Here is a 25,833-nt window from a genome sequence, read left to right as displayed (position 1 = left end):
TAAGTGCGTAAGAAATAAAGTTTTTATTTCTTAAGCCTTATTAATTCTGCAATTGATAGTAAAATTTAAATTAAAAAATTAATTGAATCAACTAATTACTTTGAATCACTTTATTTACCCAGCAAAAAAAAATTTGGAAGTTCTTCCAAAGGAACAACTTTAAAGGCACTTTCCTTTTTTATTTCAACTACACAGCAAGTTCTTTTCATTCAATTATTTATAACTTGTTTTTTTCTTATTTGGAATGGGTAAATTTATTTTTTTTTTGTTTCAAAAAGGTTAAAAACAGAGTAAGCTTTAATGAAATGGTACAGATTATTGAAATTTTGTCGAAAGAAATACAAAATCCATTCAAGAAATATTTTAATTCAAACGTTTCGGACAAGCGTCAGAATGCATTAAAAATCATAAAAAATTATAAAAAATTGTGATTTGTCGAATTTTTAATTCACATTCAAAACACTGAATTTTAATCACAGAGTAAGAAGTGATGCAAATTCAGTGCAACGGCTGTTGAAATGGTGGGCATCCGTCCTACGACAAGCCCGAGTTAAATTAATAGCTTCTGCGCCAATGTTACACTATTTCCGGATCCAAAAAGAACATTTTCAATCCATTTTTTTGGCCACGCTTTTTTTACTGGATGCAAATTTCGAAGATTAATTTCCTAAATTTAAACTAACAAGTTCTTGAATCAAACATAATCAACTTTCTTTTAATTAAGATTTGTTTTGTGATATGTGGAGGGAGAGGGACTTATCCTTGCCCTCGTTAAACCAAATTTACAGGAAAGACAAAAACGAGATCGAACTGGTAGAATTCTAACAAAACTGGTAGATTTTTTACTGTTTGGCAAATTGATAGAATTCTTGATGTTTTGGTAGATTTTACAAAACCTTCCTCTCCATCTAGGAGGTACTTCAATTTTTATAAAAATTTTGTCCAAATTCTTTATATAAAACAAAAATTCTATAAAATAAAATTTTGAGAAAATTTTCTATAAAAAATTTTAGGAAAATTTTCTATAAAAATAAAATTTTAAGAAAATCTTCTATAGAAATACAATTTTGAAAACATTTTCGATAGAAAGAAAATTTTATATAGAATCAAGATTTTGAGAAAATTTTCTAGAGAAAATTTTTTACAAATACAATTTTGAGAAAATTTTTTACAAATACAATTTTGAGAAAATTTTCTATAGAAATAAAATTTTAAGAAAATTTTCTATATAAATAATATTCTGAGGAAATTTTCTATAGAAATAAATTTGTGACAAAATTTTCTATAGAAATAAATTTTTGATAAAACTTTTCTATAGAAATAAAAATTCGAAAAATTTTTCCATAAAAATAAAATTTTTAGAAAAATTTTTATAGAAGGAAAATTTTGAAAAAAAAATTAATTTAAAGAAAATTGTCCATAATTTTGGGTGAATTTTAGGATACGCAATTTACACAAAATTACGGATAATTTTCTTTAAATTACATTTTTTCAAAATTTTCCTTCTATAAAAAAATAGTTTCTTTTTTAATGTATATATAATTATAAAGTTTTTGTTCATCGCCCTCCCATTAATTTTGAAATGAAACATGAACTACAAATAAATTTAGTTTACCCTCCCCCAAATAAAATTTGCCCAAAAATTTCTTAAAATTAAACACATATATCACACCGAGTTGATTTCAAATAAAGCATGAACTGCTTCAAAATTATTTATGACCTAAATTTTTGAAATATGTATAGTTCCGACATAATGTATTGGCCGCCAATTAAACTTGAAAAAAAAAATATTAATGGAAATACCAAGACATTTGAAGAGGAAGAAGGAAGAAATATTGGGGAACAAATTAAAGACATTTTTGTAACAAAACATTTCCAAGTGTATATTCGTATTTCATCATTAATTATGGCTTTTTAAATACCATACATAAAATGTATAAAATTTCTTTGAATATTGATTGAAATTTTTGAAATTTTAGAAATAAATTGTTTCAAGTTTATGATAAAATGAAAACTACTTGAAAGCACGATAAGGGTAGCTATATAGCAAAGCGACATCCGAGGGTGGCTGGTGGCTAAATTTGTATGCTGCTGCAGATATAGGCTATTACCAATATTCAATGTCTGTCTATGATTTTCTTTTATGATTTTGGTTTTTTTGGCTAAAGTTGTAGACACTTTGTTTTTCATTTCATATTACTTAATTTTGTTTGTTTTGTTGTTTTTCCTGTTCATATATTTGTATATTATTGTTTGTTCATATGTGGTATAGTGCTCTAGGCCACTGGCCTTCTAGAGTATTTCTGCATAATATTTTCCCATATTTCTTTTAGGTATTTTGATATAGATTTGTTTTCGTAGAGTTAATGGTTTTTAATGGCATTTTTATGTGTGGCTGTTTGACTTTCTGGCCACTTATGATGATGCGATGTGGTGGCGGTGGTTGCAGTACCAACCATGATGGTATGACGACTATGTTTATTCGTGACAAGACACAGTGTGTTTGAAGTAAGGAAATATTTTCAAAATAAATCCTATATTCGCTTTAGTTGTTTTTAGCTTTAATCTCAGAATAACAAATCTAAGTAAATTAATTATTTTAAGGGAAAGTTGTAAATATATTTTTTTATAATTTTCTATAGAAATTAAATTTTGAGAAAATTTCTATAGAAATAAAATTTTGAGAAAATTTTCTATATAAATAACATTTTGACAAAATTTTCTATAGAAATAAAATTTTGACAAAATTTTCTATATAAATAACATTTTGACAAAATTTTCTATAGAAATAAAATTTGACAAAATTTTCTATAAAAATAAAATTTTGACAAATTTTCTATAAAAATAAAATTTTGACAAAATTTTCTATAGAAATAAAATTTAAAAAAAATTTTCTATAGAATTTTCTATAGAAATAAAATTTTGAGAACATTTTTTATTAAAATTAAAATTTAGACAAAATTTTCTATAAAAATAATAGAAATAAAATTTTAAAAAAAATTTTCTATAGAATTTTCTCTAGAAATAAAATTTTGAGAACATTTTTTATTAAAATTAAAATTTAGACAAAATTTTGACAAAATTTTCTATAAAAATAAAATTTAGACAAAATTTTCTATAAAAATAAAATTTTGAAAAAATTTTCTATAAAAATAGAATTTTGACAAAATTTTCTATAGAAATAACAATTTTAAAAATTTTCTGTAGAAATAACATTATCTATAGAAATAAAATTTTTAGAAAATTTTCAAAAAAAATTATTTCTATAGAAAATGTTATTACTATAGAAAATTTTCAACAAATTTTAATTCTATTGAAAATTTTCTATAGAAATACAATTTTTAGAAAATATTATAAAGAATTAAAATTTTTAGAAAAATTTATATACCCGTGTAAAAATTGGGGCATCTAATTAGATATGATTATATCTCAAAATTGGGCACTTTAAATCTGAGCAGATTTATACAGACATTATGAGACAGAATTAGATATAATTATATATAATTCCATACATGAGTTGGTTTAACATCAGATCCAACTATATATTGGAATAGATAAAATTATATCTAAGACATTAGATCTAGGCCAATATTGAGATCCGATCAGATCTAATTCCATAGTAATTAGATCTTACCATTTTTCGGATGCACTCATATCTAATCGTATCAAATTAGATCACTAAATTTTTACTCGGGTAGAATAAAAATTTGTAGAAAATTTTCTATAGAAATAAAATTTTTGGAAAAATTTTCTCTAGAAATACAATTTTGACAACATTTTCCATAGAAATATAATATTGAGAACATTTTCTAAAGAACAAAATTTTTTAGAAAATTTGTTAAAATTTTATTTTGATAAAAATTTCTATCGAAATAAAACTTTGATAAAATTTCTATAGAAATAAAATTTTGAATAAATTTTCTATAGAAATAAAATTTTAACAAAATTTTGTATAGAAATTTCTATAAAAATAAAATTTTGAAAAAAATTTCTATAGAAATAAAAATTTGACAAAATTTTCTATAGAAATAAAACTTTGACAAAATTATTTTGAGAAAATTTTCTATAAAAATAAAATGTTGAGAAAATTTTCTATATAAATAAAATTTTGACAAAATTTTCTATAAAAATAAAATTTTGACAAAATTTTCTATAAAAATAAAATTTTGACAAAATTTTCTATAGCAATAAAATTTTTAGAAATTTTTCAATAGAATTGTGCAAATTTTCTGTAGAAATAAAATTTTGAAAACATTTTTTATAGACAAAAAAGTTTGAGAAAGATTTCTATAGAAATAAAATTTTGAGAAAATTTTCTGTAGAAATAAAATATTTATATCTCTTTTCCTTTGCCAAACTCAAATCATCGATTTGAATGTAGTTGGCTGGGTTTGTTTCGGAAGGTTCAAGTGTAGTTCACTTTGGGTTGAGTTGAGTTGACTTTGGCCCAAATAAATTTGACAAGCATACTTTTCCTCTGTTGGCTAAGCTACACTTGTAGTTTAGTCAATGCATGGTTTTAAGCTGAGATAAAAAAACAACAATAAAGTAGAAAGAAAATTTTGAGAAAATTTTCTGTAGAAATAAAGATTTGACAAATTTTTATTTAGGAATAAAATTTAGAGAACATTTTCTGTAAAATTAAATATGTCTATAGAAATAAAATTTTGACAAAATTTTCTATAGAAATAAAATTTTGACAAAATTTTCTATAGAAATAAAATTTTTAGAAAATTTTCAATAGAATTATGTGAGCAAATTTTCTATAGAAATAAAATTTTTCAAACATTTTTTATAGAAAAGCAAGTTTCAGAAAAATTTCTATAGAAATAAAATTTTGAGAAAATTTTCTGTTCAAATAAAATTTTGAGAACATTTTCTGTAGAAATAAAATTTTGAGAAATTTTTCTATAGAAAAAAAGATTTGACAAAATTTTCTATAGAAATAAAATTTTGATAAAATTTTCTATAGAAATAACAATTTTTTGAAAATTTTCAATTTGTAGAAAATTTTTTAGAAAATTTTCAAAAAATTTTATTTCTATAGAAAATGTTATTACTATAGAAAATTTTAATTTTATTACTATAGAAAATTTAAAATTTTTAGAAAAATTTATATACCCGTGTAAAAATTGGGGCATCTAATTAGATATGATTATATCTCAAAATTGGGCACTTTAAATCTGAGCAGATTTATACAGACATTATGAGACAGAATTAGATATAATTATATATAATTCCATACATGAGTTGGTTTAACATCAGATCCAACTATATATTGGAATAGATAAAATTATATCTAAGACATTAGATCTAGGCCAATATTGAGATCCGATCAGATCTAATTCCATAGTAATTAGATATGATTAGATCTTACCATTTTTCGGATGCACTCATATCTAATCGTATCAAATTAGATCACTAAATTTTTACTCGGGTAGAATAAAAATTTGTAGAAAATTTTCTATAGAAATAAAATTTTTGGAAAAATTTTCTCTAGAAATACAATTTTGACAACATTTTCCATAGAAATATAATATTGAGAACATTTTCTAAAGAACAAAAATTTTAAGAAAATTAAAATAAAATTTTGAGAATATTTTCTATAGAAATAAAATTTTGAGAAAATTTTCTATAGAACTAAAATTTTGTCCAAATTTTTTATATAAATAAAATTTTGAGAAAATTTTCTACAGAAATAAAATGTTGAGAACATTTGCTACACAGAAAAAAAAAAAACAAAAGTATCACCAAAATATTTCCAAATAAAATTTTAATTGAGTATTAAACAATATTCAATTAACAATTTTATTGGTTTTCAACAATTTTTTTTTAATTGGAACAAAAATCAATCACACCAATTAATTGTATCAATTAATTTCTTAATTAGCTATGGTGATTGATACTATCATTGGATCAATTAATTTCGTGATTGAAGACAAAATATACTTTTTCTGTGTATAGACATAAAATCTTGAGAAAATTTTCTATAGAAATAAAATTTTGAGAAAATTTTCTATAGACTTAAAATTTTGAGAACATTTTTTATAAAAATAAAATTTTGAGAAAAAAATTTTATAGCAATACAATTTTCTATAGAAATAAAATTGTTGTTGTTTTTTGATTTCAGCTTAAAACCTTGCATTGACTAAACTACAAGTGCAGCTTAATCAACAGAGGAAAAAAAATTTTTGAAAATTTTTTTATAGAAATAAAATTTTAAGAAATTTTTTTTTGTAGAAATAAAATTTTGAGATTTTTTTTATAGAAATAAATTTTAAGAAAATTTTCTTTAGAAATAAAATTTTCAGAAATGTTTCTTTAGAAATAAAATTTTAAGAAAATTTTCTTTAGAAATAAAATTTTTCAGAAATTTTTCTATAGAAATTTTCTGTAGAAATTTTTATATTTTGTTTTTAGTTGAAATACTGTATCTTTTTCTATTACTAATAAATGACTCTGTTTGGGATATTTAGCCATACTTTGCGGCTGATATTATTCCACATTTTACAAAAATACCAAAATAAGAGCAATTCAATTTGGTGGTGTATACAGTACAGAAATGTTAGATAAATATTGGTGTTTTTGATATATGGGAGATTATGATGAGCTAGCAAGAGAGAGAGAGAGAGAGCGAAATACAAAGAGTGGCAAGAAAACAATATTAGAGAAAATTAATATCCGGGAAATCTCTTGCAACAATCAAACCCCCGGCGTACGCACTTCAGTTAGTTATCCAAATAAAATAAAAAAAAACCTATTGAGTCTAACAAAGAGGTACATTAAAGTAAAATATTTGGTTTTATTATATATTGGAAAATAAAATGTATCCCCTTGAAAAGGGTTTTAAAGCAGCTCTCGTTTAAATGAAATTTCTCAAGATCTCAAGCTTGGCAAAAATATTGAATATCATTTAAACAAAAAATTTAATAAAAAACAAAAACTCAATAAATTCCAGATATTTAATTTTTATTGCATTGGTCATTATGGGTTTATTATCGATGAATAGGAAATCTAATCTTAAATTTCTTTGTGAATTATTTTATGAATACAATAACCATTATTTCATTGCAAATTACTTCATAATATCCAAAATCGCATATCACTTTCGATAGTAATTTAAAATATGTATGGCTATCAATATATATTTATGGGGATTTTTAGGACCAATTGTATAATCAATTAGATCAAAAGCCTTGTCCCTAAGAAAAAAATTCCTTAATAAATATTTTCAAAATAAAATCTCATGACAAAGAACCTCTACGTTTTTACATCCCAAGAATTTTGTTTTTCGAATACCTCATTAGTATGGCAGAATGAAACCCTCTGATGGCTATTGTCCCCCCCCCCCCCCAAGTCATAAAAATATTCCATAATCATAAATAAATCGTTTTCTTATCGATTATGGTGTGCTGCCCTACACCAAGGCGAGAACAAAAGACCCCTCCCCTCTCTCTCCGTTCTAAAAACTATACAGAAGAAAAATCAAAAGACTAAACCGCTTCATAAATAAATTTAGAGTTAACCACCACCCAAACTAAAAAAAAAAATCTATAAATTTAAATACAACACAAATAATCATAAAATCACAAATAAAACTATCAAAAAATATCTATATATATAAATTTGTTGATAAAGCCTCTAAAGATAAATTTTGTGTTTTTATTGAAAAAAAAAAACAATAGTCAAATCATTATAAAAATTCTATTGAATTTAAATTAACAAATGAAAAATTATTTATTAGTTTCCATTCGAGGAAATCGTAAAATCATAATTTTCAATAATAAAAAATATCAAAAAATAAATAAAACGAAAAATCAAATTCCCTGGAGAAGCCGTAGGCCTGCGGATAACGCCATTAATAAAATTCTATACAATAAAAATTGTAGAAAGGTAAAAGTAATTAAATACACTTACAAAACGGTTAACCTTATATGACATTTTTACAATTTCTACGCAGGACAAATTTATTTAAAATAAAGAAAGTAAGCTGATTGAATAATTGATAATATTTAAATTAACTAACATATTGGATGTTTGGATTAGGGATAAACAAATTTTTTAAATATTCACAGAAAAAAAATATCATTAAACTTTTCCAAAATTAAAAAAAAATATATATATAAAATCAAAAATTTAAATATTTTTTTTCTCTTTAATTTTCCAATTAAAATTGTAATTGAATTTTAAAAAATATTCAATAAATTTTTAAAATTTTTCCAATTAAAATTTTAAATTTTAAAAAATATTCAATCAAAATTTATTTGACCCATATAATTTTTTATATGAGCTCAATTATTCTTTTTTAATTTTGCAATTAAAATTGTTACTAAATTAAAAAAAAAATATATTCAATTAAAAATATTAAAAAAAAATTCTCAAAAAATCAAAAGTCTATGGATATAAATTATTTTAAGGATTTAATATTTTTTGTTTTTTATTAAGATTTTTTTTGTGTATAATTATATCCTTTCTTCAATTATTTTTTCTCATAATTTAATTTCTAGTCATGTCAATGCAATTTAAATTTCTTTTCTAAACTTCTACATACAAAAAATAATTCTTTCCTCCGAAAGGAAGTTTTAGACCAGCGAAATTTTTGTATATTGGTTTATAAATCTTTCTTTAAGGTACCCATTTTCAATGATTTTTTTTACCTAAAAGAATTAATTTTAACAACAAATGAAAATAGTGTTGCTCTAAAATTTCATTTCCCCAAAAAGAAATTAGTTTTTTTTTCGTGTACAACACCAATGTCAGTTGTTTACATTGTTTTATACAAAATTTATTTTTTATTTGTATATTTTGAAATAACAAAATAATAGACAGGGCAAACCAAATAATATAGAGAGTCTAGATTGTAAACATACATATAAATTTATTACAAATTCAATATGGAAATCTAGTACAAATATTGCTACAATTTATATTTATTGCGTATTAGGGGGAAAACACACATACACACGGGAAATGAGCTCATGTCAAAAAGAAAAAAAATCGATATTTCCATAGCACTTCACGTGGGACAGGATATCAAAATGAATTGACGATGGCTGTAATGAATTCTATCTCTACATAATAATAAAGAAAATAATAATAACAGCAACAAGGTTATTGTCAACAGAGACGACTACGATGGATAGATGGCCATAGCTTATGGCCGACCTGCCAAAACATAAGGTCTATAAATTTCACACATTATTTGTTAATCATCATAAAATTTGGTTTGGTGGTTCTCTTCAAGGGGGGTTGGGCGTGGGTTTTCTTTATATTTACATTTTACGTAAATATACTTTATAAACATTAAACATATTTTCTATTCTTTGCCATGTATCAATGGAATTTCATTTATGTTTACTATTTGAAAATTCAATTCAAATTTTTTGGGTAAAAAAAATGCGGATGATGATGCAAAGCTATTGAGTTGATGTTTAATTGTATTAAAAATAAATGTATTATTTGTATGGAAAATTATTGACAGATTTATAGAAATTAATACAAGAGCTACTTGGTATTGGTATTAGTGATAGCCTATTACATTGTTTATATGCCCGTAAAAGTATATTCAATTTAGGAAAAATATTGCCCGAAAAACTATAATTAAAATAGCAATTCTCATGGACATTGTTTTCTAGAAAAAAGAATCACAGATCCTTTTTTTAGAAAAAAGTCACACAGATCCTTTTTTTTAGAAAAAAGTTACACAGATCCTTTTTTAGAAAAAAAATCCCACAGACCCTTTTTTAGAAAATAATCCCAAATTCCCACAGACACTTTTTTAGATACTTTTTCTGGAAACAAATCTCACCGACACTGTTTTCAGGCAAAAAAAATCTCACCGACACTTTTTTCAGGAAAAAAGCCTCACCGACATTTTTTCAGGAAAAAAGTCTTACCGACACTTTTTTCAGGAAAAAAGTCTCACCGAAACTTTTTTCAGGAATAAAGTCTAACCGACACTTTTTTATGAAAAAAGTCTCACCGACACTTTATTTATGAAAAAAGTCTCAACAATTTTTTTTCAGGAAGAAAATCTCACCAAACCCTTTTTTCAGGAAAAGTCTCACCGACACTTTTGTCAGGAAAAAATTCACCGATACTTTTTCAGGAAAAAAGTCTTATTATACACTTATTTTAGAGAAAAGTCCCCACCACAGACACTTTTTTAGATACTTTTTTCTGGAAACAAATCTCTCCGACAATTTTTTCAGGAAAAAAGTCTTACCGACACTTTTTTCAGGCAAAAAATCTCATCGACCCTCTTAACAGGAAAAAAAGTCTCACAGACATTTTTTTAGAAAAAAGTCTCACAAACACGTTTTTTTAAAAAAAAAGTGCCACACTTTTTTTAGAAAGAAGCCCCACAGACACTTTTTTTAGAAAAAAGTCACACAGATCCTTTTTTTAGAAAAAAGTCTCACAGACACTTTTTTTAGAAAAAAGTCACACAGATCCTTTTTTTAGAAAAAAAGTCTCACAGACCCTTTTTTAGAAAAAAATCCCAAAGACCCCTTTTTTTAGAAAAAAAGTCTCACAGACCCCTTTTTTTTAGAAAAAAGTCTGACAGACCCTTTTTTTTAAACAAGTCTCACAGGCATTTTTTTTTAGAAAAAAAGTCCCACAGACACTTTTTTTAGATACTTTTTTCTGGAAACAAATCTCACCGACACTGTTTTCAGGCAAAAAAAATCTCACCGACACTTTTTTCAGGAAAAAAGTCTTACCGACACTTTTTTCAGGAAAAAGTCTCACCGACACTTTTTTCAGGAATAAAGTCTAACCGACGCTTTTTTATGAAAAAAGTCTCACCGACACTTTATTTATGAATAAAGTCTCAACAATTTTTTTTTTTTTCAGGAAGAAAATCTCACCAAACCCTTTGTTCAGGAAAAAAGGTCCCACGGACATTTTTTTTCAGGAAAAGTCTCACCGACACTTTTGTCAGGAAAAAATTCACCGATACTTTTTCAGGAAAAAAGGTCTTATTTTACACTTATTTTAGAGAAAAATCCCCACCACAGACAAAAGTCTTACCGACATTTTTGTCGGAAAAAAAGTCTCTTCAGGAAAAACGCCTCACCGACACTTTTTTCAGAAAAAAAGTCTTACCGACACTTTTTTCAGGAAAAAAGGCTCATCGGCACTTTTTTCATGAAAAAAGTCTCAGCGACACTTTATTTATGAAAAAAGTTTCACCAAAATTTTTTTCAGGAAAAAAATATCACCAACCCTTTGTTCAGGAAAAAAGGTCTCACGGACATTTTTTTTCAGGAAAAGTCTCACCGACACTTTTGTCAGGAAAAAATTCACCGATACTCTTTCAGGAAAAAAAAGTCTCACAGACACTTTTTTCAGGAAAAGTCTCACCGAAGAAGCCCCACAGACACTTTTTTTAGAAAAAAGTCTCACAGACCCCTTTTTTTAGAAAAAAGTCTCACAGACCCTTTTTTTTAAACAAGTCTCACAGGCATTTTTTTAGAAAAAAAGTCTCACAGGCATTTTTTTAGAAAAAAAGTCCCACAGACACTTTTTTAGATACTTTTTTATGAAAAAAGTCTCACCGATACTTTATTTATGAAAAAAGTCTCAACAAATTTTTTTTCAGGAAGAAAATCTCACCAAACCCTTTGTTCAGGAAAAAAGGTCGCACGGACATTTTTTTTAGGAAAAGTCTCACCGACACTTTTGTCAGGAAAAAATTCACCGATACTTTTTCAGGAAAAAAGTCTTATTTTACACTTATTTTAGAGAAAAGTCCCCACCACAGACACTTTTTTTTAGAAAAAAGTCCCACAAACACTTTTTTAGATACTTTTTTCTGGAAACAAATCTCTCCGACAATTTTTTCAGGAAAAAAGTCTTACCGACACTTTTTTCAGGCAAAAAATCTCATCGACCCTCTTAACAGGAAAAAAGTCTTACCGACATTTTTGTCGGAAAAAAGTCTCCCAGACACTTTTTTCAGGAAAAACGCCTCACCGACACTTTTTTCAGGAAAAAGGTCTCACCGACACTTTTTGCAGGAAAAAAGGCTCATCGGCACTTTTTTCATGAAAAAAGTCTCACCGACACTTTATTTATGAAAAAAGTCTCAACATTTTTTTTTCAGGAAGAAAATCTCACCAAACCCTTTGTTCAGGAAAAAAGGTCTCACGGACATTTTTTTTTCAGGAAAAGTCTCACCGACACTTTTGTCAGGAAAAAATTCAGCGATACTCTTTCAGGAAAAAAAGTCTCACCGACACTTTTTTCAGGAAAAGTCTCATCGAAGAAGCCCCACAGACACTTTTTTAGAAAAAAGTCTCACGGGTACTTTTTTTAGACAAAAAAAATCCTATAGAAAATGGTCCCAAAGACAATTTTTTTTAGAAAAAACTCTCACAGACCCTTTTTTTAGAAAAAAAGTCTCACAGACAGTTTTTTTAGAAAAAAAGGCCCACAGACACGTTTTTTAGAAAAAAATTCCCACACTCTTTTTTTTTAGAAAAGTCATACAGACACTTATTTTAGAGATAAGTCCCCACCACAGACACTTTTTTAGATATTTTTTCTGGAAACAAATCTCACCGATACTTTTTTGAGGGAAAAAATCTCACCGACACTTTTTTAAGGAAAAAAGTCTTACCGACACTGTTTTCAGGCAAAAAATCTCACCGACACTTTATTCAGGAAAAAAGCCTTAGCGACATTTTTGTCAGAAAAAAGTCTCCCACACACTTTCTTCAGGAAAAAGGTCTCCCAGACACTGTTTTCAGGCAAAAAATCTTACCGACCCTCATTACAGGCAAAAAATCTCACCGACACTTTTTTCAGGAAAAGTCTCACTCGACACTTTTGTCAGGAAAAAAATCTCTCCGACACTTTTTTTTTAGGAAAAAAGTCTCACCGACACTTTTTTTTAGGAAAAAAGTCTCACCGACACTTTTTTCAGGAAAATAGTCTCACCGACACTTTTTTAGGAAAAAAGTCTCACCGACACTTTTTTCAGGAAAAAAGTCTCACCGACACTTTTTTCAGGAAAAAAGTCTCACCGACACTTTTTTCATGAAAAAAGTCTCACCAACATTTTTTTCAGGAAAATATCTCACCAACCCTTTGTTCAGGAAAAAAGGTCTCACGGACATTTTTTCAGGAAAAATCTCACCGACACTTTTGTCAGGAAAAAATTCACCGATACTTTTTCAGGAAAAAAAGTCTCACAGACACTTTTTTCAGGAAAAGTCTCACTCGACACTTTTGTCAGGAAAAAAATCTCATAGACACTTTTTCATGAAAAAAGTCTCAAAGACACTTTCACTTCAGGAAAAAAGTTTCACCGGCATTTTTGTCTGGGAAAAAGTCTCGCAGACACCTTTTATCAACTTTTTTTCGGGAAAAGAAAAATCTCACAGACACTTTTCATGAAAAAAAAAATCTCAAAGAAAAAGTCTCAAAAAACACCTTTTACAAAAAGTGTCACAAACACTTTTTTCATGAAAAAAGTCTTTCTTCAGAAAAAATATTCTCCGTTACTTTTTTAGGAAAAATGTCTCGCCGTCACTTTTTTCAGGAAAATGTCTCACCGTCACTTTTTGCACGAAAAAAGTCTCACCGACACCTTTTCACGAAAAAAATCTCACCGACACCTTTTCACGAAAAAAATCTCACCGACACTTTTTTCAGGTAAAAAAGACTCACCGACACTTTTTTCAATTTACAAAAACTATTGCCTAAAGAAGTAATTCATTAAAAAGTGGCATAACTTAGCAAAAAGGTGGCACAAAACTGCAAAAGTATCACAGTAGCACTTATAACAAAACAAAATAAAACCGATATAATAGACTAGAAAATTTTTCAACATTTTGTATTAAAACTGAAAAATTCTTGCATACATTTTGTACAACATTTGGTCCTTGATTATATCATAGATAATAGAAACCAAAAAGTTGAGTATCTTTCAATTAGGATTTCAATTAAAATTCTAGGAATATTGCATGCTAAATAAAAGAGGCAAAAATTTAATATTGACATCATTGCCATCGATGGTCTTAACCATTGATGAATATATCCCATCCTCCCTCAAAACATGCCACACTTTGCAATTATCAGTTTACAACGTACTATTTATTTGACATTATTATTACAAACATGCCACTACATCTCTATCGGAGACCATTTATTCGTAAACATGTTAATGTGAAAAGAAAATCATCAACTGGAGGGTAGAAATCCCAGGACTCTGATGAATAATACTTGAACCAAGTGTGGTTTATGGTGAAAAATTTGTTTGATTTTTCTATGTGGAAAAAAGTGGAAGAGCCAATATGATTTTTTTCCCTCGATACGTGTACAAAGCTCGAATAAAAAAAAAAAATATTGGTAGTGGCGGCAAATGTTATAAAACCCTGGAAAAAAATTAAAAACAAACAAACTATACACCAAAGACCATTGCGATCCCATCTCTCTGTCTCTCCTCTGACTGACTAACTGACGTTTGATATGAAAAAAAATGCAGAGATTTTTTTCTGACTGAGTTAATGCATCAGACAGTCATTGAAGCAAAAAACGCATCATACACTGTTTAATATTAACGAAATGTTTTTTTTCCAGCTTATACACCACAGGCAAATCGACTGGGCTGTATTGCTAGCATCTCATTTTACAGATGTGGAGAGCAACAAAAAAAAAAAAACAAAAACAGTTGGTGTAGAATCATACAACACTATCCCAAAAATAAACACCAACAATCGGCTAACAAATAAAATTGAATTGAAAACAACAGGAAAACGAAACAAGCGATTTAAAATAAATGCGCTTTGCTCGCACCAGGAAAAAATAACAACAGCAACACATACAAAACAAAATTTTTGTTTTTGTTTTCAAACCGAAAAACCAAATAGCAATTCACGTTTTTTCCTCTGTGCACATTTTTGTTAATATTGTTGTTGTTCGGTTTTTCTTGTACGTGGTATGTTTTAAATAAGTTCATTGATTGCTGATGATGGGTGAAAAACGTAAATTACTTTGTCGATACGGATGGTAGTGGTGTTCTGCACCACGAGGAGAACGAGGTTGGTGTATTAAGGTTACGTAATCAAAAAACAAACAAAAAAAAAAAAAACAAAATAAATAAATAAAAAAGTTCTCATACACTTTTTTCTACAAAAAGTCTTACATACACTTTTTTCAACAAAAAAAAGTCTCACAGACACTTTTATGTACAAAAAAGTCTCACAGACACTTTTTTTTAGGAAAAATCTCACAGTCACTGTTTTCTAGAAAAATGTCTCAGAAACACTTTTTTCTAAAAAAGTCTCACATACAATTTTTCTAAAAACAAGTCTCACAGACACTTTTTTCTAGGAAAACCCCTCGCAGACACTTTTATCTAGAAAAACCTATCACAGACACTTTTTTCTAGAAAAAACTCTCACAGACACTTTTTCTAGGAAAAAAGCTCACAGACATTTTTCTAGAAAAATGTCTCAGAAACACTTTTTTCTAAAAAAGTCTCACATACACTTTTTCTAAAACCAAGTCTCACATACACTTTTTTCTAGGAAAAACCCTCGCAGACACTTTTATCTAGAAAAACCTATCACAGACACTTTTTTCTAGAAAAAACTCTCACAGACACTTTTTCTAGGAAAAAATCTCACAGACTTTTTTCTAGAAAAATGTCTCAGAAACACTTTTTTCTAAAAAAGTCTCACCGATCTTTTTTCTAAAAAAATTTCACCGACACATTTTTCTACAAAAAGTTTCACAGACACCTTTTTTCTATAAAAAAGTCTCACAAACACCTTTTTCTATAAAAAAGTCTCACAAACACTTTTTTCTATAAAAAAGTCTTACCGACACTTTTTTCTATAAAAAAGTCTCACAGACACTTTTTTCTATAAAAAAGTCTCACAGATACTTTTTTCTATAAAAAAGTCCCACAGACACTTTTTTCTATAAAAAAGTCTCACAGACACTTTTTTCTAGAAAAAACTCTCGCAGACACTTTTATGTACAAAAAAGTCTCACAGACACTTTTTCTAGGAAAAATCTCACAGACACTTTTTTCTAGAAAAATGTCTCAGAAACACTTTTTTCTAAAAAAGTCTCACATACACTTTTTCTAAAAACAAGTCTCACAGACACTTTTTTCTAAAAAAGTCTCACAGACACTTTTTTCTAGGAAAAACCCTCGCAGACACTTTTATCTAGAAAAAACCTCTCACAGACACTTTTTTCTAGAAAAAACTCTTACAGACACTTTTTCTAGAAAAATGTTTCAGAAACACTGTTTTCTAAAAAGGTTTCACCGACCTTTTTTCTAAAAAAATATCACCGACACTTTTTTCTACAAAAAGTTTCAGAGACACCTTTTTCTATAAAAAAAGTCTTACCGACACTTTTTTCTATAAAAAAGTCTCACAGACACTTTTTTCTATAAAAAAGTCTCACAGACACTTTTTTCTATAAAAAAGACTCACAGATACTTTTTTCTATAAAAAAGTCCCACAGACACTTTTTTCTATAAAAAAGTCTCACAGAAACTTTTTTCTAGAAAAAACTCTTGCAGAAAATTTTATCTAGAAAAAACTCTCGCAGAAAATTTTTTCTAAAAAAATATCTCAGAGACACTTTTTTCTAGAAAAATGTCTCACAGACACTTTTGTCTAGAAAAAACTCTCGCAGACACTTTTTTCTAAAAAAAATGTCTCAGAGACACTTTTTTCTAGAAAAATGTCTCACAGACACTTTTGTGTAGAAAAAACTCTCACAGACACTTTTTTCTAAGAAAGTCTCACAGACACTTTTTTCTAAAAATGTGTCACAGACACTTTTTTCTAAGAAAGTCTCACAGACACTTTTTTCTAAAAATGTGTCACAGACACTTCTTTCTATAAAAAAAGTCTCAAAGACACTTTTTTCTAAAAAAAAGTCTCACAGGCACTTTTTTCTAAAAAAAAGTCTCACAGACACTTTTTTCTAAAAAATTCTCACAGACACTTTTTTCTAAAAAAGTCTCATAGAGACTTTAAAAAAAAAAAAACTCTTACATATACTTTTTTCTAAAAAATTCTCACAGACACATTTTCTATAAAATTCTCACAGGCACTTTTTTCTAGAAAAAACTCTAGCAGGCACTTTTTTCTAACAAAAGTCTCATGGATACTTTTTCAAAAAAAAATTCCACAGACATTTTTTTTTCTAAAAAAGTCTCGCAGAAACGTTTCGAAAAAAGTCTCACAGTAACTTTTTTCTACACACTTTTCTATAAAATTCTCACAGGCACTTTTTTCTAGAAAAAAATCACCGACCCTTTTTTCTAGAAAAAACTCTCACCGACGCTTTTTTTTTTAGAAAAAACTCTCTCTAGAAAAAAAACTCTAGCAGGCACCTTTTTCTAAAAAAAAGTCTCACGGATACTTTTTCTAAAAAAAAAACCACATACATTTTTTACTAAAAAAGTCTCACAGAAACTTTCCTAAAAAAGTCTCACAAATACTTTTTTCTACAAAATTCTCACAGACAATATTTTCTAAAAAAGTCTCCTAGAGACTTTTTTCTAAAAAAAGTCTTACGGATACTTTTTTCTAAAAAATTCTCACAGACACTTTTTTCTAGAAAAAACTCTCACAGACACTTTTTTCTAGAAAAATAACTCACACCGACCCTTTTTTCTAGAAAAACTCTCACAGACACTTTTTCTAGAAAAAACTCTAACAGGCACTTTTTTCTAAAAAATCCCACAGACACTTTTCTAACAAAAAATCGCACAGAAACTAAAAAAGCCTCACAGATACTTTTTTCTAAAAAAATCTCACAGACACTTTTTTCTAAAAAAAATCTCACAGACACTTTTTTCTAAAAAATTCTCACAGACACTTTTTTCTAAAAAATTCTCACAGACACTTTTTTCTAAAAAAAAAGTCTCACAGGCACTTTTTTCTAAAAAAAAGTCTCACAGACACTTTTTTCTAAAAAAAGTCTCACGGATACTTTTTCAAAAAAAAAAACCGCAGACATTTTTTTCTAAAAGAGTCTCACAGAAACTTTTCTAAAAAAAAAGTCTCACAGATACTTTTTTGTACAAAATTCTCACAGACACTTTTTTCTAAAAAAGTCTCATAGAAAAAACTCTCACAGACACTTTTTCTAGAAAAAACTCTAACAGGCACTCTTTTCTAAAAAATCCCACAGAAACTTTTCTAACAAAAAATCGCACAGAAACTAAAAAAGCCTCACAGATATTTTTTCTAAAAAAAATCTCACAGACACTTTTCTAAAAAATTCTCACAGACACTTTTTTCTAAAAAAGTCTCATAAGGACTTTTTTCTAAAAAAGTCTCATAAGGACTTTTTTCTAAAAAAGTCTTACAGACCCTTTTTTCTATAAAACTCTCACAGACACTTTTTTCTATAAAATTCTCACAGGCACTTTTTTCTAAAAAAATGTCACAGGCACTTTTTCTAAAAAAAAGTCTCACAGACACTTTTTTCTAAACAAGTCTCATAGACTTTTTTCTAAAAAAAATCATAGAGACTATTTTCTAAAAGAAGTCTTATAAAGACTTTTTTCTAAAAAAAAAGTCTCGCAGACAGGTTTTTCTAAAAAAGTCTCTTAGACACTTTTTTCTCTCGCAGACAAAATTTTCTAGAAAACACTCTCATCGACACTTTTTTTAGAAAAACTCTCACTGACACTTTTTTCTAGAAAAAACTATCACAGACACTTTGTTCTGGAAAAACTCTCTTGTATAGGTCTCTTATTACAACCCATACTGATTATACAACCCTCGTTATAGAAGTCCCCAGTGCATGATGTTTAAACATCAATTGCTGATAGAGTTGTGGTTGTTGCATCGTTTTTTTTTTGTTAAAAGACTCCACTAAATAGTTTTTTACTCTTCGTAAAAACATTAAAATGAAACTTTTCGTTTTGTTTGTGAAGGAGGAGGAGGAGGAAAAGGGCTAACTAATATATAATGGCGGGACTACTCGTTTCGCTTGGAATTTCTTCTATGAAACGGACGAAAGGGAACCAAATTGCTGGGGGTGTGAAACGACATTGATGTTGCTGCATCCCGGTGGCAAAGTACCAAAAATTTAAAAAAAAAAAAACAGCAAGACGAAACCTTGTTGGTTCTGATGCTCCAAAAGATGATAATGATATGGTTCGGTGTACCTAAAGCATATACTTCATGCCATAAGATGTAAAGGGAAAAAAATGAGAAAAAGCTCCAACTTTTATTATGGTGCAAATGTGCATACAAAACACATGCTGTTAAAATGAAGAAGAATTGGAGAAAATCAACAAAAACAAAACGAAAAAAATAACATTACATTTGAGAATGAATAAAGGATGGCAGGATGACAGGGAAAGAGAGGAAACGGGAGAGAGGAGAGTCGACGACGGCTGGACATAAACATATTTTCAAATTCAGAAAATTACACAGCCCCCAGTTGTGTGTGGAAATGAGCAATGAGAGCTTGTGTTGCAACATATGCGACTGTTGCTACATAGAGAAGCTGCTGTAGCAACAAACATAACATCAGCGGAGACATAGACCCATATGAATTACAGATTCAGCAGACAGAATGGAAAGACTTCACAAAAATAAATACACATGCTCATATGTTCATTATGGTAGGGAAATAATATTCGCCCCAAAACCAGATGAAGTCTCTAGCTAGGGTGTCTAGGCCATTTAGTAAAAATGAAAAAAAAACTCTTGCAGTTATCTTGGTCACAGGACATCCAAACATCCGACCAGTTGTTAATGATGATCATCATCATGATTGCTAGGAGACCATGGCCAAGGAAAATTATAGGGTCTTTGTTTTGCTGTTAAAACGCCTCCTCTTTTGTTTGGTGTAGTGAAAACAAAATAAGACTCTTCAAAAATGAAGAACCGCCGACTATACGATGAACGTGGCCATAAAATTGTTTTACCAACTACCCAAAGACTGTTAACGATGATGGCAACAATCAGAAAATTCCACGGCACAACATCAGTGGCTCTAGAATGCTCGTATAACGCCAACTATGTGTTGAAGCCATACATCACATATGAACTCGGTGAATGCGTCCCTATTGCATTCTTTACTTTTGACCTTATCCTTTGCCTCTGCCACCATTAAATTTCAAGGTTTTGTTTCTCGTTGTGCGGGAGGCCAGTAACTACTACACAAGTGTTGATGCTGATTCCATGTTTCAGGCCATATAAACATCCATTTGTTTCATGCAATTATACCATTTGTTAGTCGGGCTTACTGCTTAGGAGATGGGCAAGAATATATAAAATTTTTAAATGGTCATTGAAAGGAAAACTAGAGAACTATTTGGTCTACAATTGAACAAGAAAAACATTTTCTTAATTTGTTTTTAATATAAGAATGAATTGGCACCCAACGTAGTTTAATCTGTTTTCTTTTTTAATGGTCATTGAAAAGAAAAATAAGAGAAGATTTAGTAACAAAAAAAAAAAAAAAAAACAATTTATTCCTTTTTTATCATAAGAATAAATTGACGCCCGACGTATTTTTGGTAAAAAAATTACATTGAAAAACGTAAAGAGGTATTTTTTGTCTCAAATAATAGAAGAACATTAAATTGTTTTGCTACCAAAAATAAAAAATTGAGAAAATGTTTTTCTTTTTTTTATATTAAACTTAGTCTCACACTATATTTCTTTTTAATGTGCGCCAATTTATTGTTATAATATAAAAAAATGAAGAAAATGTTTGTTTTTAGTTTTAAACCAAATCTTCACCTAGCTTTCTTTCTAGTAGCCACTAAAAAAAGAGAAATTATGAAACTACGTTGGGCGCCAATTTATTCTTATAATAAAAAAATTAAACATATTTTTTTTGTTTAATTGTAGACCAAATCTTCCCCTATTTCTCCTTTAATTTTCTTCTATTATTTGTGTTAATAAAAAAACAAAATTTTCTCAATTTTATTTAACATAAGAATAAATTGGCGCCCAACGTAGTTTTATATTTTTTCTTTTTTTATGGTCATTGAAAATAAAAATGAAGGAAGATTTATTAAAAAAAAAAAAAAAAAACAATTTCTTATTTTTTTCACCATTAGAAAAAAATGGCGCCTAACGTATTCTTGGTAAAAAAATTTTATTGAGAAACCTAAAAAAGTAGTGGCGCCCAACGTAGTTTCATATTTTTTCGTTTTTTATGGTCATTGAAAATAAAAATGAAGGAAGATTTATTTAAAAAAAAAAAAATTCTTAGTTTTTTTTCACCAATAGAAAAAATTGGCGCCTAACGTATTCTTGGTAAAAAATTGTATTGAGAAACCTAAAAAAGTTTTTTTTTTGTCAAATATAATAGAATAAAATTAAAGGAGAAATAGGAAAAGATTTGATCTACAATAAAAAAAAAAACATTTTCTAATTTTTTTTATTATAAGAATAAATTGGCGCCCAACGTAGTTTTATATTTTTTTCTTTTTTAATGGTCATTGAAAAGAAAAAATGAGGAAGATTTATTCTAATATTAAAATAATTTTTTCTTAATTTTTTTTATTATAAGAATAAATTGGCACCTAACGTATTTTTGTTTTAAAAACACGTTACATAGAAAAATTCTAAGTATTTTTTTTTTGTCAAAAATAAGAGAACAAATTAATAAACTGGTCTACAAGTAGACAAAAAAATATGTTCTCAATTTTTTTAATTATAAGAATAAAATGGCTCCCAACGCAGTTTTATATTTTTCTTCTTTTTTCGCTTTTATAAGTAGTTTTATATTTAAAAATTTTTTTAATGGTCATTGAAAAGAAAGCATGGGGAAGATTTATTCTAATATTGAAATAAATTTTCTTATTTGTTTGTCATAAATAAATTGGCGCCCAACGTTAGATAGAGAAAGGTCAATAATAATAGAAGAAAATTAAAAGATAAATAGGGAAGATTTGGTCTACAAGTAGAAAAAAAAAACAACATTTTCTCAATTTTTTTAATTATTATTTTTCATGTCAGCCTGATACCGAAACAGGCAATTAACGTCAAATGTAAATGTTTATGTAAATGTTTATAGGTCATTTTAACCAGAAAAGACGTCCAACATGGATGTCAATAATTGAAAATCGTGTATAAAATTTTAAATTTCTTTAAAACGAATATGTCTTAGAACCTAGTTTTGCATATTTTAATATGCTGCTGCTAAAAAAAAACTGTTATGTTTTATTATATTTGTGTCCGACATACAACAAATCGCCTTAATAAAATAAGTAAGGCAAAAGGAAAAATGGGATTTTTACGTTTACAAAAAAGTGTTTCTAGGCGCATGAGATCAAAGCCTAATATATGAAGGAAATGTAACTTTCGAATATTATATATGGAATAGATTCTGTATTAAAATATTTCTACAATTGCGGATATGATTATGGAGGCTCAATAATGGTTTTGGCCCTATTTTTCGATGTTGTTGATTTTTTGTTTGTTTGACAAAATCAAAATACCTAATGACAACTGTTGACAGTTTATAAACGGTTATAGTGTTTTTCTTCTGTATTATATAGATAGCGCTATTCATCAAAGTATTTCGAATTTAGGATCTAATATTGAAATATCCAACACCGAGGACCATTTACATAATTCAAACATTGGTAGCACCACTCAATCAGGGGGCTTTCCTTAAGCAATTTACATAATTTCTCTAGAAATTGAATGAATATTCTATTTTAGGTTTTGCGCCCCCCACCTTTTTCATTCCAATGTTTTCTTTATAACAAAATTTATGCATGTTTTGGAAAAACAAAAATCCCTTCCGTTAGTTTATGAAATTCGTATGATTGACAGAAATTTGAATATGGTTTTCTTGATGGTGAAATATGAACTCTTAATATGGGCGCCTTTAGTTTTTCGGCTCTTTTGTCTTAGATTTTCTTGGAAATTGGAAGTATACATAGGTCAGAGGAACACAAAGACATGCTATGTAATTTTTATAATTTAGTTTATTTTATAATTTCATCAACATGGTCAAGACCAAGATTTACCGATTGAGTTACAATAAACGCAAAATAGGCAACCTTTTTTTTAAGTTACGTTTGACCACAGTGTTGCCAGTATTTTTCTGACTATTGTCCCCAAATTTTCTATATAGAAAAAAAATTTACAACATTTTCTATAGAAATAAAATTTTGATAAAATTTTCTATAGAAATAAAATTTTGATCAAATGTTCTATAGAAATGAAATGTTGACAAAATTTTCTGTAGAAATAAAATGATGACAAAATTTTCTATAGAAATAAAATTTTGACAAAATTTCCTATAGAAATAAAATTTTGACAAAATTTTCTATAGAAAAAAATTTTTGAGAAAAATTTTCTATAGAAATAAAATTTTGACAAAATTTTCTATAGAAAAAAATTTTTGAGAAAAATTTTCTATAGAAATAAAATTTTGACAAAATTTTCTATATAAATATAAAAAGTGATAAGGGAGAAGTTCACCAATGTGGTATCACAATGGACTGAATGTGGACTGAAAAGTAAGCCTGATAACCTATAGAAATAAAATTTTGACAAAATTTTCTATAGAAATAAAATTTTGATAAAATTTTCTATAGAAATAAAATTTTGACAAAATTTTCTATAGAAATAAAATTTTGACAAAATTTTTTATAGAAATAAAATTTAGGCAAAATTCTCTTTAGAAATAAAATTTTGACAAAATTTTCTATAGAAATAAATTTTTGATAAAATTTTCTATAGAAATAAAATGTTGATCTAGTGTTCTATAGAAATAAAATTTTGACAAAATTTTCAATAGAAATAAAATTTTGACAAAATTTTCTACAGAAATAAATATTTGACAAAATTTTCTTTATAAATAATATTTTGACAAAATTTTCTATAGAAATAAAATTTTGGCAAAATTTTCTATACACACAAAAAAAATTTTTCTGATTTAATCACGAAATTAATTGATCCAATTAATTTTTTAATTGTAATGTCTTCAATCACAGAAATGATAATATCAATTAAGAAATTAATTGAAGGTTAATTAAAAAATTAATTGAAGGTCAATTAAAAAATTAATTGATACTATTAATTTTTGTGATTGATTTTTGCTTCAATTAAAAAATTTGTTGATTCAATTAAATTTTTAATTGAATATTTTTTAAAACTCAATTAAAATTTTAATTAATAAAAATTTAATTTAATTAATTTACAAAATTTTCTATAGAAAAAAAAAATAGCAAAATTTTATATAGAAATAAAATTTTGACAAAATTTTCGATAGAAATAAAATTTTGACAAAATTTTCGATGGAAATAAAATTTTGACAAAATTTTCTATAGAAATAAAATTTAGACAAAATTTTCTATAGAATAAAATTTACAAAATTTTCTATAGAAAAAAAATTTTGACAAAATTTTCTATAGAAATAAAATTTTGACAAAATTTTCTATAAAATAAAATTTTGACAACATTTTCTATAGAAATAAAATTTTGACAAAATTTTCTATAGAAATACAATTTTGACAAAAATTTCTATAAGAATAAAATTTTGACAAAATTTTCTATAAAAATACAATTTTGACAAAATTTTCTATAGAAATAAAATTTTGACAAAATTTTCTATAAAATAAAATTTTGACAAAAATTTTTATAAGAATAAAATTTTGACAAAATTTTCTTAAAAATAAAATTTTGACAAAATTTCTTATAGAAATAAAATTTTGATAAAATTTTCGATAGAAATAAGGTTTTGACAAAATTTTCTATAGAAATAAAATTTTGACAAAATTTTCTATAGAAAAAAAATTGGCAAAATTTTCTATAGGAATAAGATGTTGGCACAATTTCGTCCCCATCCATACCAAAAAATATACCCAGTTTGGGGAAAATCCCTAATACTGGCAACACTGTGTGACCAAGACATTGTTGGCTGTCTAGCTGACAGGTTAGTTTTCCTTTCGTATCTATAGCTTATACATCGATTATGGATTTGTCAGATTGTTATGATAAGAATTTATAATTAAATGCACGTTTAAATCTAAGATATTTTTGCTTTTTGTTGTTTTGAGGAGTAAAGCAGGGGATATGGGGCCAAGCAGAGGATGTTTAAGTTGATTTACAATGTTGGCGATTGAGACACCAACTGCTGAGGCAGAGTTGTTGAAGTGATAGGCGTTTTGAAACATCAGCGTTCCGATGACTGACTACATGCTAAAGCTATATAGGTAGAAGCAAACGCCCGCTGCTTCAGGTGCTGGTGGTGGAGGTGTTAGAAAAATCCAAATTGTGGTTTTATTTCGTTATTTCTTTTTACCATAAGGTAAACAAAGCTAAACGTGTTGACACTTGTTAATAGAATGTGTTTGAAATTTTAAATAAATTTTCCTCTATGGTTGTGGCTGAGGTACATTTTTTATTTATACCCGTTGCCATCATAGTAGTTAGTCTTTGGTCTTTTTTGTGGTTTCTTAGTCTATTGTTTAAAAATTTATTGCCTAAAACGTTTATGCTTTTTTCTTTCTTCAGGGGTTTTTTTTTGATGTTCATGTCAAACAACAAATTAAAATACGATTTAGAATTTGGTTATAAATAACAGTTGATCGATTCATATGCTTATTTTATGAATATAAACATAGAAAAATAATATTTGGGATTATAATAACGACCGTTCATTAATTTATGTACGAAATTGTATGTACCAAATAGTTACATTTTGGCATATAGGGAATCAATAAATTCAGAACAAATTTGGTTATAAATAAATTTCGATCAATTTATATGCGTATTTTATGAATATTTAAAATAAACAAATAATGTTCGGGAAAATAACAAAGCCTGTTCTTAAATTGATGTACTAAATTATGTACAAATA

The 25,833-nt window shown here is 27.1% G+C and overlaps 1 protein-coding gene across 1 annotated transcript in view; it reads right to left on the bottom strand.

Moving 5' to 3' along the window:
• The window catches only part of fz2 (frizzled 2), a 103,621-nt gene that overhangs the window by 43,633 nt on the left and 34,155 nt on the right, over positions 1 to 25,833 (bottom strand). The gene's annotated exons all lie outside the window — the stretch shown is intronic.

This window comes from Haematobia irritans, chromosome 4 (genome assembly GCF_050003625.1).
Source record: "Haematobia irritans isolate KBUSLIRL chromosome 4, ASM5000362v1, whole genome shotgun sequence".
NCBI lineage: Eukaryota > Metazoa > Arthropoda > Insecta > Diptera > Muscidae > Haematobia > Haematobia irritans.
This window is presented reverse-complemented; position numbering and strand designations above follow the sequence as displayed.